This window comes from Bidens hawaiensis, unplaced genomic scaffold (assembly GCF_021521415.1).
Source record: "Bidens hawaiensis isolate Kalapana, Puna unplaced genomic scaffold, B.hawaiensis_p1.1 tig00010731_1, whole genome shotgun sequence".
NCBI classification, from domain to species: Eukaryota; Viridiplantae; Streptophyta; class Magnoliopsida; order Asterales; family Asteraceae; genus Bidens; species Bidens hawaiensis.
The window spans coordinates 383484-403073 of NW_027491821.1; the positions used below are offsets into that span (position 1 = coordinate 383484).

General features: G+C 37.2%; 1 protein-coding gene and 1 pseudogene across 2 annotated transcripts in view; one reads left to right on the plus strand and one right to left on the minus strand.

The window, feature by feature from the left end:
* Positions 1 to 19590, minus strand: part of LOC143536024 (receptor-like protein EIX2) — a 112972-nt gene that overhangs the window by 17193 nt on the left and 76189 nt on the right. The gene's annotated exons all lie outside the window — the stretch shown is intronic.
* Positions 1757 to 18324, plus strand: LOC143536032 (protein PSK SIMULATOR 2-like; annotated as a pseudogene). The gene is made up of 9 exons (XR_013135815.1): positions 1757 to 1892; positions 1990 to 2090; positions 2145 to 2214; positions 16123 to 16134; positions 16741 to 16836; positions 16918 to 17036; positions 17123 to 17198; positions 17597 to 17641; positions 17720 to 18324. The product of XR_013135815.1 is annotated as a protein PSK SIMULATOR 2-like (transcript).

Genomic DNA, 19590 nt, shown 5'->3' on the forward strand with positions numbered 1-19590 from the left:
TCGAACTTAGCTCGCTTTGAATTACGAGCTTAATTTTGGCTCATTTCAAACTCTTTCCCCTTTTTTAATAAGTCGAGTACGACAGGTGAGTCGTTTTTCTAGCACGGGTAAGAATTAACTATATACAAGACTTGAGCTTGGGCTCAATAGTTATATATGTGCTTTATTTGAGGCTCTAGTTCGGTTACAAAAAAATTGGTCTATGGCAACCTTTATTTCACAAAAAAAGTTGCGTTAGGTGAAGTTGCATTAGACCTAGTGCAACATTTTTGTTAGATAATGCAACTGTTTCTTTCAAATGAAACCCTTTAAAAGTGTTGCATTTGAAGAAAACAGTTGCATTATCTAAGAAAAAAGTTGCACTAGATCTAATGCAATTTCACCTAATGCAGCTTTTTTTTGTGAAATAAAGGTTGCCTTAGGTCAATTTTTTTGTAGTGACGTGCTCGAACAGGCTCGACTCATTTTGAGCTTTTTATTAACCTGTTCTTGAATAACAAGCAATATTATCTTTGAAACGTTTGCATAACATAAATGATGAAACGCCTTATAAAACATTTGACGTTTATTATACAAAACCAAAGAAAAGAATTACAACATGCATCCGAACAAAACAAATTTGTAACAAAAAACAACCATGAGGAGATAATCATCTAAAAATTCGGTCATAAAGTGCCAAAAGGATATCATTGTCTTATAAGTATAACCGATCAGTTTGTCAATGAGAATAAACAAATATACGTATATCTTCTTTCTGAAGTATCATATATTCAACTTTTGGTACTTATAGTAATTAATAAATTTTATTTAATTGCCATTGATTTTGGGCCACTCCAAAAAGTTAAAACAATAGTGGTGTTGGCTATCAAACTCCTAAGTGTCTTGTTGGGATTGTAAATAATGTGATTGTAAAAGTTGGTGAATTCTATTATCATGTGGATTTCATCGTGCTTAATTGTGTAAAGAATACACAACCGACTGTTATTATGTATAGACTGTTCTTAGCTACAACAAAGGTTATTATTAATTGTGTCGAGGGAACGGTTAGAATGAGGTTCGGGGAAAACAAAATGAGTTTAAAGTTGTTTTCTAATTTATCTGGTCATAAAATTGACAAGTGTGGATCTTCTGAGAAGGAGAATTAAACAGAAAAGAAAGAATTTTTATGATTGACATGTTAAATGAAGAGAAAGTAAAAAAGAAGTCAAGAAAGAGAAGAAGAAGAAAGGTCAAGAAATCTTTGGAGTATGACTATTATAGAGAAACATGCAAATTTTATGATCTGGTATGGGAAAAAACTAATGATGAAAATGGAACAAGTTTAGGAGCGGAAGGAGGCAAGCACCCTACGAGACCACCATGAACGGCACATAAGGTATGGTCTGGCTGAAGACCTTAACATAAACTTAGCGCTAACCGGGAGGCAACCCGACCTTGTATTTAGGTACATGTATATTATGTTGTATTTAGAGCTTTGTGGGTGTAGTTCGCTATAAACCCTCACGAGACCTCACTCGTCCACCCGGGCTACGGAGGGGGGGGGGGGGGTTAAAGGGCTTGTTGTATACGCTAAATGCAATCGTGATTCCTACAAAAGTGACTTAGGTCTTTTAACATTTTTACTAGTTTAACAAATTTAATTATGAAATTTATTTAACTTGGCTTGGTAATTAAAATTAACACTTTTGCAAACGTTTTAAAAGACATATCCTAACACAGTTGTGAGAAGCGTGTTTTTACACGTGTTAATATCAATATGAAAGGTGGCAAGGTGCTAATATCTTTGGTTTTGGTGCAGGAATTATATCACGAATATCATGCTTTAGATAGATTTGAAAAGGATTATAGACGCAAGATTGAGGAAGTTGACGCCTTGCATCTTCCTCGCAAAGGTTAGACACATAGTAATAGAAAAGTAGTTAACTTTGTAACTGTTTCTTAATCTTTTAAATTCTAGTTAACACATAGTTTTGTTTCAACCTTAAACAGGAGAGAGCCTAACGATATTACTTAGTGATGTAAAGCATCAAAGAAAACTTGCGAGGAACTTGAAAAAGAAATCTCTTGATTGGTCTAAAAGTTTAGAAGAGGTTTTACCCTTCATATATTTATGCAAATAATCTGAAAATATTTATAATTTTCAGATTGTGGAGAAGCTTGTAGATATTGTTACTTTCATCCGTCAAGCAATACTGGAGGTTTTTGAAGAAAATGGTATTTATAAACTTATTAACAAATTATTAATATCTAAGAATAATTTGGTAAAATGTTTTTTTTTGTTTTCTTAGTGCCGAATACAACGGACTGTAAGTCCTGATCTGGATCACTGCAATATGATATCAACTCGAACACGATGTTAGTGCGAATTCTAACACATTGGTGATTCAAGAATGAGATAGAAAAACAATATGAATATAATAAACACGATAATACTTCAAATGCACACGATTATATTAATAAATCGTCTGGTACATGAGATAACCCAAATCGGTATTTGCTCTCTAAGATTATGGTGGCTCTCAAAGACCTCAACAACCTCTCTAGTTCTGCTCACAAACTCTAACCCTAAAATGATTAAACATGCTTTATATAGTTAGCATTTACAAGAGGCCCAATGACCAAGCCCAACTAAGCCCAAACAGAAATCAACATGATTTATGTATTGCAAACCCATGCAAACCGAAATCCCTATGGATTTCGGTATTACATGCTCCAAGCTGTAAATTCCATCTTGTATAATACTTCGACTCTTCTAGATTATTTCTCTTTTGTCTTGATCATGTCATGGTCTTTTGATATGTGTCAGTCTAACCAAATTGTGACCCACCCAACAATCTCCCCCTTAGACTGATGCTTTCAAAACCTTCAGAATCTTTACTTGAACATGATCAGCAACTTCAACATCTGCATCCAATACTCTACCATCTCCCTCTTTTTTGACAGCATCATCCAATTTGAATCTCAGATACTTCATATGCTTCCGTTGCAAGAAATTAGTCTTGAAAGAACAATCAACTTTGATAGAAAGATCAACTAAAATATTTTGAAAACAATTAAATAAAACAAAATAAGACAGACATAATTTTTGTAATTTTTTTTTTCTGATTTTTATGATTTTCTTGAAAAGATTTGAGATGAGATCATAGCAGCTAAATCAACTATAACCCAATAACCGATATCGGATTTCATGAGCTGAAGACAAAAACTAAAACAAGCTTTAAAAAGATTTCTTAACACATTTGTTTTGACAAAAGTAATCAAGAAAAAAAATAAGTAATCAAAATATTAGATTTCGACAAAAAATATGGTTATCTCATGATCCAAGCCCATCCACCGCAGAGCCTCAGACTCAACATCAGATTTTTGATGATATTTCCCGTGAGTTTGAATTTGAGACCGACTTTCAACATGTTGACGCCCCTTCTGGATCATCTGTTGAAGCCCCTTCAGGGTCAGTCAAATTCCGGTGTTTTTGATAAGATCACTCAGATTCTTGCCATGCAAGAAAAATATCTACAGAAAAAAGGTAAGGGAGTTGTGCTTGAGGATGCTCCCGTTGATGTACAAGTTCGTCAACGTCGAGTCTTTGAACTCAAACAAGACTCTGTAGTCAAAGATGTACGCATTCAGGAACTGGAAGCCAGCAACACTGATAAAGATTCCAAGATTAAAGAGCTTCAGTCTATGGGAGAATTAACTGCTATATATCTAGACCTCCAACAAAAACTTGTTCAGAAGTTTGGAGATGAATTCAAGAGCAGTGATGATGTAACTTCAAAGATGCCCAACGTGAATCAAGGTGGTAGTTCCAGCGGTCGTCCATCTGTCAACATAGATGAATTTGAGACGCTGGAACAATATATGTCTGCTCCTCTAATGTCAAAAGAGAAATCAGATCGCATTCAGAAAAGGCTTCTCGTAATGAAGAATTCCAATCAAAACGTTGAATCATCCGATCATCCAAACAGGTTCGTTGTCACCTTTCCTAAGGGATTTTCAGATAATTATGGTGATCGCTCTGGAGTCGTGTCATGGGGTTTTAATGCTGAAAAGAACATGTGGTGGGTCAAACGGAAGTCCGGGGCTACTGAGTACTATAAGAAGATGAAAGATTTCGGATCTTGGACAAAGGTGGATCTTAGTGACCTGATAAATGCTCCATTCCAAAACCCAACTAATGATAAATGAGGTAGTGATTTCTGGAGCTTCCCGAGGAACCAAGTTGATAAAGGCTTTCCGAACATGACAACTGCAGAATCCTTCTTGAAGAAAGCAAATGGGGTCAAGGATCCAAGGACAGGTAAGACCATGGTCAACGTTATGTGGCCTTCTACTAATAAGGCTACCCATATTCCTGTGCCTAAAGCGATTCCAGATGGTACTCTGGATAACATGAGGTTCTGGATGTATGATAGTGAGACTGCCACCGTTGTTTGTTAGTGCACGGTTTTGGTGTCCGTAGCGATCGAATAAGTTATAGGCGGTTTAGTCTTTGTATTTAACGTATATTGTAATTAGCCTATAAATAGGGAGCTTATGCTCATAAGTTATAGAGAGTGTGTACATATTTAATAATGCTCTCCATAAGTTATTTCCATCCACCATAATGTATTCATCCATATTTATCAATAAAGTAATAATTTAACGTTTAGATTCATATTGTATAATCGATGTATCATAGCGGCTAGATCCGATAACGGGTTTCAACATTGTTATACGTTTACAGAAAGGCAAGGAGCAGTTCAGGTTTGTTGATCCAAGAGATTTGCTCAAGTTTGAGGAGAAAGATATCAAGACCCTCAGTACTTTTCAGATAATAGCTGACCCGATCTTTGAAGCGACTGCAAAAGAATATACAAGCATGGCAACCTCCATTATCAGGACTAGGTTTTGGGCAGGTGCTTTGAAGGATGCTGGCATTGATTACATGGAGCATGATTAAGAACAAATCTACAAACCAAGGGGGGAGATTGCTGGGCCTAAACTAGATGGTTTGTACTTAGTTATTGGGATATGTATGTAAACCGAGATCCGTATGGATCTCGGTGGGATTTGGGCTAGTTAGTTGGTTACTCTATATATGGTGTACTTGTATAGTGTTTTTGGTTGTTCGTTGAGGCATCGTTTTGGCCGTTCACCTTGAGATAGTGAACGAGTATTGTATCGTGCTTAAGCACCCGACGTTTAATATAACGTGTGTTTTGAAAAAAATGAAATAAAATAAAACCAAAAACAACAAATAAAACAAGTTTAATCACCCGGTCTTCTTATAATTTGGCAAAAACTTGGGATCAAATTTTAGTTTTTTGATAAAACTCCCGCCTTTATGAAAAGATCCGAACATGGAATCTTATTGATTAAGGTGCTTTGACATATATTCATGTTCAGCGTTATTACGACATAAAGAAGCAGGTTAATAGCAAGTATAACGAACTTAGCATGATTATCATTGCTTCAGTGATATGAATTAGGTTCAGTTAGGCATAAAGCTTAGATGGACATCACTCATTGACCTGTGGTGCCTCCTATCTCTTCTCAAAGCGTATTTAGCTTTCCCCAGATCACCCCAATTTGTCTCCAACCCGCTAGTGCTTGATCAAAAGATTTTTGTATTTTTGTATATATTCAAACAAAATCTTAAGCGTTAAGGTTGAACGATGGACTTACAAGCCGTCTGGACTTACAGGCCTTTCATTCAGAGTGTTTAGGACTTATTTGAATGCCCCACCCTTGTAGTTCTAGTTTAACCTTTAAGCTTTTGACATACGAATTTTTTAATAACACAATAATCAATTTTTTTTTTATAATTTTTTATTTTTATAACTTAAGCAATAACTTAGAAACATAATATTTTTGGTGATCAAAACACTAACGGGCTCGTGTATGACTAATTGCTTTTCTACCAATACTTCGGAGATGTAACATCCCAAAATTTCAGTAAATAATATTTTATATATGATCTCTTATGATGGACAAGTTTACTTGAGATAGTAAATAAATAATAAAATAATAATGGTAGAGAGATAAGTAGACTAATTAGGGGGTTTAATAGTGGACCAAAAAGGAAAGATGGGCTTTAAGTACATGGGCTTAGGGGAGTATAAGTACCCCCTTAAACCCTAATTATTTCCATTTCCATCCATCTTATCCATCTTATTCTCTCTACACCATAAAAACACACATTTAAGCCAAATACACCTCCCATAGCCGCCGGCCACCATCCGAACACAAAACCAAGCTTTGTAATATTGAATCTTCGATCATACAAGTAGGCTAACAAATCCAAGATCACGTATCAAGCTAAACACGGTTCGGAGAGAATTCTAAAGGTACGTTTAAGCTTAAAGTTTATACTTTTATGAACGGTTAGTCTTGAAACTTAAGCCTATAGTAGATAGGGGCTAAACGAACCATAAAGTTGCAAGCTTGACGATTAAATGGACTTAATGGACCTTCGTTTACATACGGTTCATGAAGGGAACCCTAGATTTAGCTTGGAACGTTTTAAATCCATAAAGGTTCATGAAAGGGGGTAGATCTTAGTGATATGCTATCATGGGGTGCAAAATGGTTAAGAATGGTAGAAAAGGTTGTGAAAGATTAATGAAATGGGTACCTGAAGCTGGGTTAAGGGTATTAAGATAAGAAATCAAGCTGAAAGCATCAAACCTGGGCGTTCTCGGTCAAACCTGGGAGTTCTCGGTCAATACAAGGGTTCTCTGCCTGGGGTTCTCGGCCATCCCATTTCTATTGGGTTTGGGCCTGAACCTAGCCGGGTCTAGGTGCTTTACTGGACAGTTGGGCCTGGACTAAATTAAAGTCCACAAGTTGTTAAGCCTTTGTCTAAACTAAACAAACAAGCCCAACTTAGAAAATACATTGGTTAACTAAATACCAACTTAATAAATTATACGGTTAATTAACATACATATATATAACAGTTAGCCGTGCACAATTAAAGAAGGGGATAACGATTAACGGCGAACGCAACAGGATCCAGGTGAGTTTCTAGCCCCATTCCTTGTTATGTTTTCGGGGCTGTGTGCATACTCGATGTGATTAGTTAATACACTTACCTTAACTGGTAAGTGTATGCTATATATGATATATGCTATAGATATGAATGATTGCTTGTCGGTACGTGAACGATCTTCGGATATTGCGCGTACTGTCAGGTTATAGATAAAGGCAGGAATGTTATATGTAATGTACGGATGATGTATGATCGTTATAAATGAACCCTTGTCGGGGCGTGAACGATCTTTGATATTGCACGTTTCGACAAGGAGTATGACTATTAAATAATTGATGTGAAGAAGGCCGAGAGTGTTCTTATGCTACAATGAAATTATTGTATATATGAAGTATGTGTATACAGGTACAAGGATGGTATGTGAATTCTGCGTTCGACGTAGTAAGTTAGGATGGAAAATCCCTCTAACTTCAGTTGGACATAGACTTGGTAGGTGTTGGCGTAGTTAAGGACTGCGTGCCTTATACGTGATGTATATGATGGATGTAAACGTAGATAGGGACGGCGGGCCTTATACGTGTTATAGGAGATAGACGCCAATGTAGATAAGGACTGCGGACCTTATACGTAATGTAGGTAGGCGTCAGCACAAGAAAGGACTGTGGACCTTATACGTGCTATATTTGTGTTGTGGTAGGATTGGGGAGGACTGCGGACTTCGTACGTGCTATGGTTTAGGTTGCAACATAGGGAAGGACTGAGGACCTTGTACGTGTTGTTAATATAGGATGGTATAGGGAAGGACTGTGGACCTTTCACGTATCATAATTGGTGAACATAGGTAAGGATTGCGGACCTTTTACGTGTTCACAACCTTGAGTATAGGTATAGACGGCGGACTACGAACGTACTCTCGGTAGACTAGGATTAGTGAATGTAGGTATGTATGTATGTATGGTAGTAGGGTGATTGGTTAAGTATGGATATGCGTCTTCGGATATGTATGTAAGTATGATATGTGTATGTATTGTATGGCGTCTGATTAACTAGAACTCACTCAGCGTAGCTGACTTTTAGTATGCACGCAGGTGAGTAGAATGAGATAGCTAGCTTGAGCGGGCACATGGTGGGCGATTAAGAGACTGGCATCTGAGGACTCATATTGATTTAATGTTAATTGACGTGTAATTTTGAAAGACAAGAATGTTTAATTAAGGCAAGTTATGGATTGATGTAATGTTTTATGAAAGTTTTTATATTCCGCGAATGTTTTTATTAACTTTGATGATTAGAACTATGTTGATGAGTAAACCCAACGTCCAAATGTGAGGCATCGGTAACGGGGCTTTACAAGTTGGTATCAGAGCAAAGTTCGAGAGATTTAAGCATCCTACATGCTTAGACTCGAACAGAGAGTGTGATTTATGTAAAAAAGAAAGAAGATGCCAGTTCAAGATAGCCATGTGTCACTCAAGCAAGCTCGGTAAAGGTAAAAGTGTATGACTACATAGTGCATGATAACTTTAGCTTAATCGATAAAGAAAGAGCATGTGAACGATAGGGATAGGATTTATTGCTTGATTAATTAATTAACTGTTTAGATGTAGAAACTAGCACAAGTGAAATCATAAAGGGAAGTAGGTAGAACCTGAGGAGTAAAACAAATAGTTAATTACACTTGACCACTGTCATTAACTACTTACTTTACGAATCATGTGCTAAATAGTTCGTGGAGTGATGACTTTGTGTTTTCCCCTTTAGAATACGATGGCTGGAGCAAGAAGGTTTGTTGGTAAGGGAGGTCACACTGGACGTCCTTGTGGGCCACGTGTCATCCGGGAACCTTCTGAAGAACCAATTACTACCACGAGAAAGGAGAAAAGTGAAACTCTGCAAGGACCAAGCAACGGTGAAGGGTATCAGCTGGATCATGTTGTTCAATATGCCATTTCCTACGTTGTAGCTGCTGCATCGAAGAAATTTCGTCCTGGAAAGTATGCTGAAAGCCAAGCAAGGGCCACTCAGAAGGCAGGGGAAGACGGTAAGAAGAGTGATGATAATAAGGGAGGAGCGAAAGGAACCAAAAGATCAGCAGATGTCGTGGAGTATGCGGGGAAGAAGACACCAAAGATTGCTGACAAGGAAACATGCAAGGTGTGCGGGAAGATGCACCTGGGAGAATGCAAGGCTGGTTCAAACCAGTGCTACCGATGCGGGGAGAAGGGACACATATCTCGTGAATGCACCGAGGACCAGAAATGTTACAGGTGTGGTAAGTCGGGTCACTTAGCTAGAAATTGTGGGAAAGCAGAACATTCCTCTTAGGAGTGTAAGGATCACCATAGGTGTCACAGCTGTGGAGGACGTGGACACCTAGCAAGGGACTGCAGAAAAACCGAAGGAAGGACGTCAAGCTGAGGAGAATGCTTGGGGTTTAACAGTTTCCTCTGCATGCTGAGAGAAGATCATTCAAGAAGGCTAGCTACTAGCCATAAGTTTATCTATGTTTGGCTTATTAATGACTCAATGTGTGTTATTTTATATTGAAGTTTAGACCGGTGTTTATTAATTATGATATGAATTGTTGGTTGTGATAAATAGATGTGTTGATATAGAGCGTCATCTTAGGGTTAGCGTTAATATATATATATATATATATATATATATATATATATATATATATATATATATATATATATATATATATATATATATATAACCAAGCCCCTTGGAAGGGCGAGACGAGACTTGAGACATCGAGGGTATCATGGACAAGCTACCTTAAATAGCTAAAGAACATGAACACCACTCGATGACTGCGAGTCAGGAGTAAGAAGGATAACCCAGAAAGCAAATACGATCAGATAAAGTGCGTGAAATAGGGAGTGTTCATTTTACAAGGGATAAGCTAGGTTTCGGGGACGAAACCTGTTTAAGGAGGGAAGACTTGTAGTATCCCAAAATTTCAATAAATAATATTTTATATATGAACTCTTATGATGGACAAGTTTACTCGAGATAGTAAATAAATAATAAAATAATAATGATAGAGAGATAAGTAGGCTAATTAGGGGGTTTAATAATGGACCAAAAATGAAAGATGAGATTTAAGTCCATGGCTTAGGGGAGTATAAGTACCCCCTTAAACCCTAATTCTTTCCATCTCCATCCATCTTATCCATCTTATTCTCTCTACACTATAAAAACACACACTTAAGCCAAATACACCTCCCATAGCCGCCGGCCACCATCCGAACCCAAAACCAAGCTTTGTAAAATTAAATCTTCGATCATACAAGTAGGCTAACAAATCCAAGATCACGTATAAAGCTAAACACGGTTCGGAGAGAATTCTAAAGGTACGTTTAAGCTTAAAGTTTATACTTTTAGAAACGTTTAGTCTTGAAACTTAAACCTATAGTAGATCGGGGCTAAACGAACCATAAAGTTGCAAGCTTGACTATTAAATGGACTTAATGGACCTTCGGTTACACATTTCTGTGAATGCTATTCTGATCTAAGTGGTCTTATTCTGTGTCCCATGCTAGGAAGCATTACTCCTCTTTTCATTCCAAATTCAAGAATACGACCGATACGATTGATTGGTCTGTGCGCCTCTCTTATTACTTTTTTGTATTCTCCTGTTCTTCGGATACAATTCGATCCATACGGTTCATGAAGGGAACCCTAGATTTAGCTTGGAACATTTTAAATCCGTAAAGGTTTAAACTTTATACCTAAAAGGGGCGTTCTCGGCCAAACCTGGGCGTTCTCGGTCAAACCTGGGCGTTCTCGGTAAAACCTGCGTGTTCTCGGTCAGACCTGGGAGTTCTCGGTCAATACAAGGGTTCTCTGCCTGGGTTTCTCGGCCATCCCATTTCTGTTGGGTTTGGGCCTGAACCTAGCCGGGTCTAGGTGCTTTACTGGACAGTTGGGCCTGGACTAAATTAAAGTCCACAAGTTGTTAAGCCTTTGTCTAAACTAAACAAACAAGCCCAACTTAGAAAATACATTGGTTAACTAAATACCAACTTAATAAATTATACGGTTAATTAACATACATATATATAACAGTTAGCCGTGCACAATTAAAGAAGGGGATAACGATTAACGGCGAACGCAACAGGATCCAGGTGAGTTTCTAGCCCCATTACTTGTTATGTTTTCGGGGCTGTGTGCATACTCGATGTGATTAGTTAATACACTTACCTTAACTGGTAAGTGTATGCTATATATGATATATGCTATAGATATGAATGATTGCTTGTCGGTACGTGAACGATCTTCGGATATTGCGCGTACTGTCAGGTTATAGATAAAGGTAGGAATGTTATATGTAATGTACAAATGATGTATGATCGTTATAAATGAACACTTCTCGGGGCGTGAACGATCTTTGATATTGCACGTTTCGACAAGGAGTATGACTATTAAATAATTGATGTGAAGAACGCCGAGAGTGTTCTTATGCTACAATGTAATTATTGTATATATCAAGTATGTGTATACAGGTACAAGGATGGTATGTGAATTCTGCGTCCGATGTAGTAAGTTAGGATGGCGAATCCCTCTAACTTCTGTTGGACATAGACTTGGCAGGTGATGGCGTAGTTAAGGACTGCGGGCCTTCTACGTGATGTTGATGATAGATGTAAACGTAGATAGGGACGGTGGGCCTTATACGTGTTATAGGAGATAGACGCCAACGTAGATAAGGACTGCGAACCTTATACGTAATGTAGGTAGGCGTCAGCACAGGAAAGGACTGTGGACCTTATACTTGCTATATTTGTGTTGTGGTAGCATAGGGGAGGACTGCGGACTTCGTACGTGCTATGGTTTAGGTTGCAACATAGGGAAGGACTGAGAACCTTGTACGTGTTGTCAATATAGGATGGTATAGGGAAGAACTGCGGACCTTGCACGTACCATAATTGGTGAACATAGGTAAGGACTGCGGACCTTTTACGTGTTCACAACCTTGAGTATAGGTATAGACGGCGGACTATGAACGTACTCTCGGTAGACTAGGATTAGTGAATGTAGGTATGTATGTATGTATGGTAGTAGGTGATTGGTTAAGTATGGATATGCATCTTCGGATATGTATGTAAGTATGATATGTGTATGTATTGTATGGCGTCTGATTAATTAGAAGTCACTCAGCGTAGCTGACTTTTAGTATGCACGCAGGTGAGTAGAATGAGATAGCTAGCTTGAGCGGGCACATGGTGGGCGATTAAGAGACTGGCATCTGAGGACTCAATATGTTTTAATGTTAATTGACGTTTAATTTTGAAAGACAAGAATGTTTAATTAAGGCAATTTATGGATTGATGTAATGTTTTATGAAAGTTTTTATATTCCGCGAATGTTTTTATTAACCTCTGATGATTAGAACTATTTTGATGAGTAAACCCAACGTCCAATTGTGAGGCACCGGTAACGGGGCTTTACAGGAGAGATGTATATGGAGACATGAACATTTCTTCAAAATGACTCTCCACGGAAAGTTTAGCAAATTTAGTTTATATCACTTCAACTTTTACGCATTATGGAAGCTACCATACAAATCAATGATTGTTCTAGAGCCTTTTAAGCCTAATAACTTCATCCGTTAGGCACACAAAAACAATTTTTCTATCATTTTTCAAAGGTTGGATCAATTTTCTTTTGAAAATATTTGAAACTTCTAAAAGTTGTTAACTGAATAATCATATCATTACCTAGGGAGTTACAGAAGACACACATGTTAAGAACCCAGTCACCCCGATCACTTTTAGTTTTCAGGTAAATGGCATCCCGTATAACCACAAGTGGTTAACAGGACCAAACACATATGAAGATACATGTCCTTCCAACTCAGAGTTACCGACATAATTTTAAGTGAATGAATTCAGAACACGAAAACACATCACAATCGCCCCAGATGCTTTAGGTCTTTAGATAAATGGCTATCATGTGAATCTACGAGTAGATCACCGGACCAAACATATACAAGTATATGTTCTTCAGACTTGAGCAACTGATATAATTTTAAGCGAGAGTGATGTATATCATATTATTTAATAAAAACACGCGCACACTCTTTTTGATGTATTTTTAATTTTCTCCCCCTAAATTTGTGCAAAAGTTTTGACCGAAGGGAAAACTTTTACGTACAAATTTAACCTAAAAAGACTCAATCGTCGAAACGTAGTATTTAATAATAATATATGATGAAGTGTGATAGTCAGCCAACTGATGTACTATCATTTCTATTGTACGTTCAAGTCATTTTCTCATTTTTGAGAAACAAAATACACTATACTTGAAAAATTATACGTGAACATATTTTTGTATTTTTTATAAATTTAAACTTTAAAATCTTTTTGCCTGATAAATATTTCATACCAAAGTGATACGGTTACCTTTTATCTTCAAGACATCATTTTTCCCATTTGTGAGAATCTCCCCCTAAGAATAAGATTGTTTTGAGATTCTACATCCTTGCGAGTTGAATGTCTGGAACAAGCCTTTTAATATGCAATGTATTTCCTGATTTGTTCCTGCACACTTAGAGAGCAGATTAAAAACGTTCTATCACCCTAAAATCCCGTCCAGGCAAGAAATAATCCATTTTATGGTTTAAAGATTTAAAAACAATAGATATTTGTCATGTCATGTGCCTGGAACAACCCATTTAATAAACAATGAATTTGTGGTTGTTCCTACACGCATATCGGGATCAGTTGGACATAGGAACCCAAGTCATAAATGTCTTGGGGTTCCCTTGAGCATCAACATATGTGACCTCTTGCCAACTCATATCTTTCCCATCTTTAACAGAATCATTTGTTAATACAGATTTTGTTTGCTGAGTTTTAAGTTTCCAAGTCTGTCTTGGTTTAGTGAAATTTGATAGAACAGACTTTGGAGTGGAGCAATTCGAATTCGAATTCTTAGAACTCTCAATACTCTTTGACTTCTGAAAATTTATTTTTCTTTTAACAATTTCTAAATCATTTGAGTGCAAACATGTCATATTAACTTTGAATCCTTGAGTATCTGTGACCCGTTGTACAAATACTCGTGGTTTTGTAAAATAAGCATTTTGTTTAACCACTGGATTCGGTTGAAACCTGTTACCTTTCACTTGAGAAGCTTGTCTATTAACAGCACGGTAGTGAACTCCTTTGCCAAATGCCCGCTGTTCTCGCAGACGAAACATGCCTTCATCCTTCTTCTAATGTCAACGGAAGCACTTGCCTCATGTTGGAATTCCTTCTTAGGAAAGGTTTTTCCATTCTTCTTGCCCCTTGGTGCAGCCTTATGATTTTGCTTGTAATATGGAACATATAGACGATGAACACAATTTCTGGCTATATGTCCTGGCGTGCCACAGTGGTAACATGTTTGCCTCTTAATATAAATAGCACCCAATGATTTATCAACACATGGAGATCCGGAGGATCTATGAGGATGAGACTGTCCTTGTTGTGCTGATATCTTATGCGCCTTCCCTTTGTTGCCACAACTCCGTGTATTATTATTAGTACAATTTCGTGTTGTGGTGTCATCTGAGTTTGATGACACGTTAGAATAAGATTCATTTTCACTAGCCCGAAGTCCTGAACCCCTTTACTATCAGAAGCAACATCATTTACTATATCTGCACATGAAGTAGAAGCATCAAAATTGTTCACACATTTAAAAACAAGCTTGATTTCCTCTAGGGATCCTGATCCAACAATTTTAGATTGAACATGTTTACCATACTTCATGTCTTTTACCCTTTCTTCCTGTTTTTTGGTTAGAGGAAGACTAGTATAGTTGTCATTGTATGGTGGGGGTACATGACTGTATCCTATGCCCTCACCTTCATTCTCTTTCCACCATAACTGGTTTTCAATCATTGAATTAACTACCTTACTGGAGCCATCAAACTTTCTGAAGTCGAGTTCAGCCCTTTTAAATTTTTCAGTTAGTTTTGAGACTTCTAACTTAGAGGCCTCCAGTTCAGCGGTTAATTCAACAATTTTCTGTTTAGCATCATGATGGTGACAACATTTCAAACTGAAATTAGATTTTAGTTTGGAAAAATCCTTTTTATGTGCTTTTATCTTATCTAAAAAGGCTTTTTCATTTTTCGTAAGTTTAAAGTTTCCAGAATTTACTCTTTCCATGTCTCTAATCAAGTTCTCATCGTGGAGCTTATATAAATTAATTTTATCAACGCAATCTTGAGAACATGATTGAAAACGTATCTCTGTAGACGAACTCTGAAATACTACTTATGAGGGAGCAGACTGATTAAGAGTACTTCAAACATTGAGATGAGTTGTGGAGAATCCATTGAGTAATTAAAGGAATTAATCTTATTTTCCCGCCAAAATTTTCCGAAAAAATATAATCGCTAAAATTCTCAAGAAAAATGTCCCACTCAAAAGAAGCGTCTAGGAAAAATTTTGTTCAATACAAATTTTTCCGATTTCCCGCCAAAATTTTTTTACCGAAAATAACAAAAAAAAATAAATTATTTTTGCCAATTTTTTCAAAAATGAATTTTTACTTATAAGGGGTATTCTGGAAAAATTCCGTTCAAGAAAAATTTTCATTCCAAAATACTCTTTTTTACCGAGAACAATTACTTGACCGAGAACTCAGGCGACCAAAAACAAGCTTTGACCGAGAACCCTTGAAAATGACCGAGAACTCTTGACTTTGACCGAGAACCAAGGATGTTGACCGAGAACTAAAGAATTTGACCGAGAACTGAATACTTTGACCGAGAACCACAGAGAACCCTCAAATCTGGCCGAAAACTCTTGAACTAAGCCGAGAACGATCAAAAACTGGCCGAAATCACTTGATTTTGGCCGAGAACTCTGATTCGGGGCAGAGAACTATGATTACTTGTTCAGAAAATTGAATCTTGGCCGAAAACTGGGAAACTTAGCAGGATTTTAACTGTAACAAACTCCCGAGATTTATGGGATTTGATTTCTTTCCAAAACAAAAATCAATCTTTCACCAAAATTAGTTCTTTCCATTCTCCGATCAGCAGTTCGCCGGAAATACAACCAAACCACTAAACACTTAGATCTTGAATCCGTTGATATCACAATAACGAGCCTGAAAAGGTCAAATGCTCTGATACTAATTGTAAGTCCCGAATCTAGATCACTATAATATGATATCAACTCGAACACGATGTTAGTGCAGAATCCTAAAACAGTGATGATTCAAGAACGAGATAGAAGAACAATATGAATATAATAAACACGATAATACTCCAAATGCAGACGATTATATTAATAAATCATCTGGTACATGAGATAACCCAAATCAGTATTTGCTCTCTAAGATCATGGTGGCTCTCAAAGACCTCAACAACCTCTCTAGTTCTGCTCACAAACTTTAACCCTAAAATGATTAAACATGCTTTATGTAGTTAGCATTTACAAGAGGCCCAATGACCAAGCCCAACTATGCCCAAAAGAAATCAACATGATTTATATATTGCAAACCCATGCAAACCGAAATCCCTATGGATTTGGGTATTACAGGCTCCAAGTCATAAATTCCATCTTGTATAATACCTTGACTCTTCTAAATTATTTCTCTTTTGTCTTGATCATGTCATGGTGTTTTGATATGCGTCAGTCTAACCAAATCGTGACCCAACAATCTCCCACTTAGACTGATGCTTTCAAAACCTTCAGAATCTTTACTTGAACATGATCAGTAACTTCAGCATTTGCATCCAATACTCTACCATCTGATACTCTACCATGAAAAGTGTTATCCGACAAAACCAGAGACGTTATGTGCCGCAGGTCTTGCTTTACACTATGCCAATGTAGTCACTCAAATGGACAAACATTGTAAGCTGATTCAACTCTAGTTTTGTTTTCCTTTTCAGTTACTAAATATCTGTAATTAATTAATTAATTAATTATTACAGGCAGCACGGCCCATATCATTGCCTCCAAATATGAGAGACAACTTATATAATGGTTTGCCAGCAAACGTAAAAGCAGCTCTACGTTCACGTTTGCAAGCACTTGACTCCAAAGAAGGGGTAGGCCTGATATGCATACTTTTTTATAATAAACATTTACTTATAGATTTATAATAAATATTTAAAGAGAAAATGTATTGCTTCAGATGACAATGCCTCAAATAAAAGCTGAATGGAAATAACACTCCAGTGGCTCGTTCCAGTAGCTACATATACTACCAAGTACGTTTTTATAACCTTTAACAATCATTCGTATTAGAGTTAATTAAACAGATGGTCCCTGTGGTTTGGCAAAACAACAAGTTTGGGTAGTAACTTTGGAAGGTTGCTTGTTTGGGGTTCTTGGTTTTACTTTTGTAACAACTCTGGTATTAAAACAACTTCCGGTAAGTATATATAAAATGACCAAAATACCCTTGAATACTAAAAACACAAAATTAACCGAAGGGTATTTTGATTTTTTATATCTACATAACATAAAAAATTAACAGAAGGTAATGTTAATACCCAAAGTTGTTACTTTTCCTAAACTACCGTGTAATCAACTTTTCATATTAATTTTTCAAACTATTTAATGAATGTTACTAATGCTTTTTGTTTTTTACATTTTGTGTTTTCAGAGTGCATCAAGGTTTTGGATGGGTTGGCGAGTGGGAAAATACCGGGTAAACACATCATCATTAATGTCTTGTTAATCTTATTTTTCTCTCATGATGAGCATTAACATTATTAATTTAAAATAGTAATGAGTTTGGGAAGAAAACAACAGGGAGTAATAATATTATTCGGCTTCAGACACTTTATCACGCGGACAAACAAAAAATGGACCGATACATTCTTGATTTGATTATATGGCTTCATCGTCTAATAAGTCTAGTTAGATTTAGAGATAAGGTTCCAAAATACGTGCCATCTCGTAATGTGTGTTCGGATCCATCTAAATTGAAAGTGAATGGTAAACTACAAAGGGTTGAAATATCTTCGGAAGATAAGAAGCTTCTAGAAGAAGTGGTGAAAAAGAGAATGTTGGATCCAGGAATAAGCATAAGTCAAGAGTTTGTGGTGGTTAAGAGCAAAAGCGAGCTGCGGATTTTGCATCGAGTAGAAGCATGGGAAGCTCTCCCAGGAGGGAACCTAGGTATACAAATGCTGACATGTTAGATGTTTTGGATGGTTTAGATGCAACTTTTTAAGATGTTGGTACATATTCTCAAGGCCGTTCATTTATAGCAAGATAAGGTACAACATTTGGAGCTGTTGGTGATCATCGGAAAACGATTATTTTGTTGTTATATGTGTATATAATATGTTATACGAGATTTGTTTAAGAATGTTAATAGTTTACATTTTTTTTTCTTTTTGAGCACACAATTGATTGAATTATTATTGTCACCGATTTTTCTTCACTTGTTTGGTGTTATCGATGATTCTGCCCTACTAGTCTGTGCGAACTCGACTTTGTTAGAAGAAAAACACTTGCTTAATTTAGGCCCATAAAGCCCCCCAACATATTTTAGTGAAACTTAGAGATGCAGATCTAACCAGTTAATTCAACTGAAACCGACCTGAAATCGAAGCTGGTCATTAGCTGGTTTAGGAGAAAAATGGAACCAAAACCAAACCGGTATTTCTAGTGAAACCTGGAGACGTGGTGATGAGTGGTGCTTGCCCATTCGGACCAAACTAAAGTTGACAACCTTTATAACAGTGACTATAGAGGTAGGGTACCAAAAAGACCCAAATACCCTTAAGAACCTCCCGCGGGTCAAAGGACTCTTCCTCATAAGACACCCGCAGAACTTATGGATCACCCGCATAACCGTTTAAAGAAGGAACACCCGTACGATTTATGCGGAAGCATCCTGGCATCCTCAGAAGTCATATGCAGGGCAAAATATTCGTCCGCCCGAATGACCAGAAGGTAATGCCTTAGGACAGCTATAATTAGCTAATTACTTTCTAGAAGATTTACCAAGATGCTTTTTTGGGCAATATGTGATCTCTCGGCCAATGAATAAAGGACACCTGGCAAGCCCGTTATAACCGTGCACATGGCCAAGGTTATTCATCATCCTATCTCATAAGGACGCGTGTCCAGGTTGTTATACATGCACATGCTACGTATAGCTGAACCTATCATTTGAGGACTCGTGTCCAGGTGGTTACAAGAGCATCTTTTGAAAAGGACAGCTGGTCCAATCACCTTCCCACATCCTTCGGCTATAAATACCCTCTCAATCTTCATGAGGCGTTCATTCACTCCCACTGTACTTTCACTAATTACTTGAGTACTTTATCTCCATCAGAATTGTACTTATTCTCACGCCGGAGGGTAGTTATTAATACGGAAGCACCCGAATGTTTTGCTTCAAATGTTTTTGCACGTATCACAGCTCCGGGTTCACGAACTGCTGATGTAACACCTGGAGGTCATACCCTCTAGCGTGTTACAACACCAGTTGGACCAACTCCTACTGAATTGGGACGTGTCACGGCACCAGAGGGTTCCAATCTGGGTGACCTTGGATGAATTATGAGAGAAACTCTTCGAACTGGGTCAGAATTGGGCCTGGAAGATTATTATGGCGATTCTGATCTGGCGAGAACTCATCGA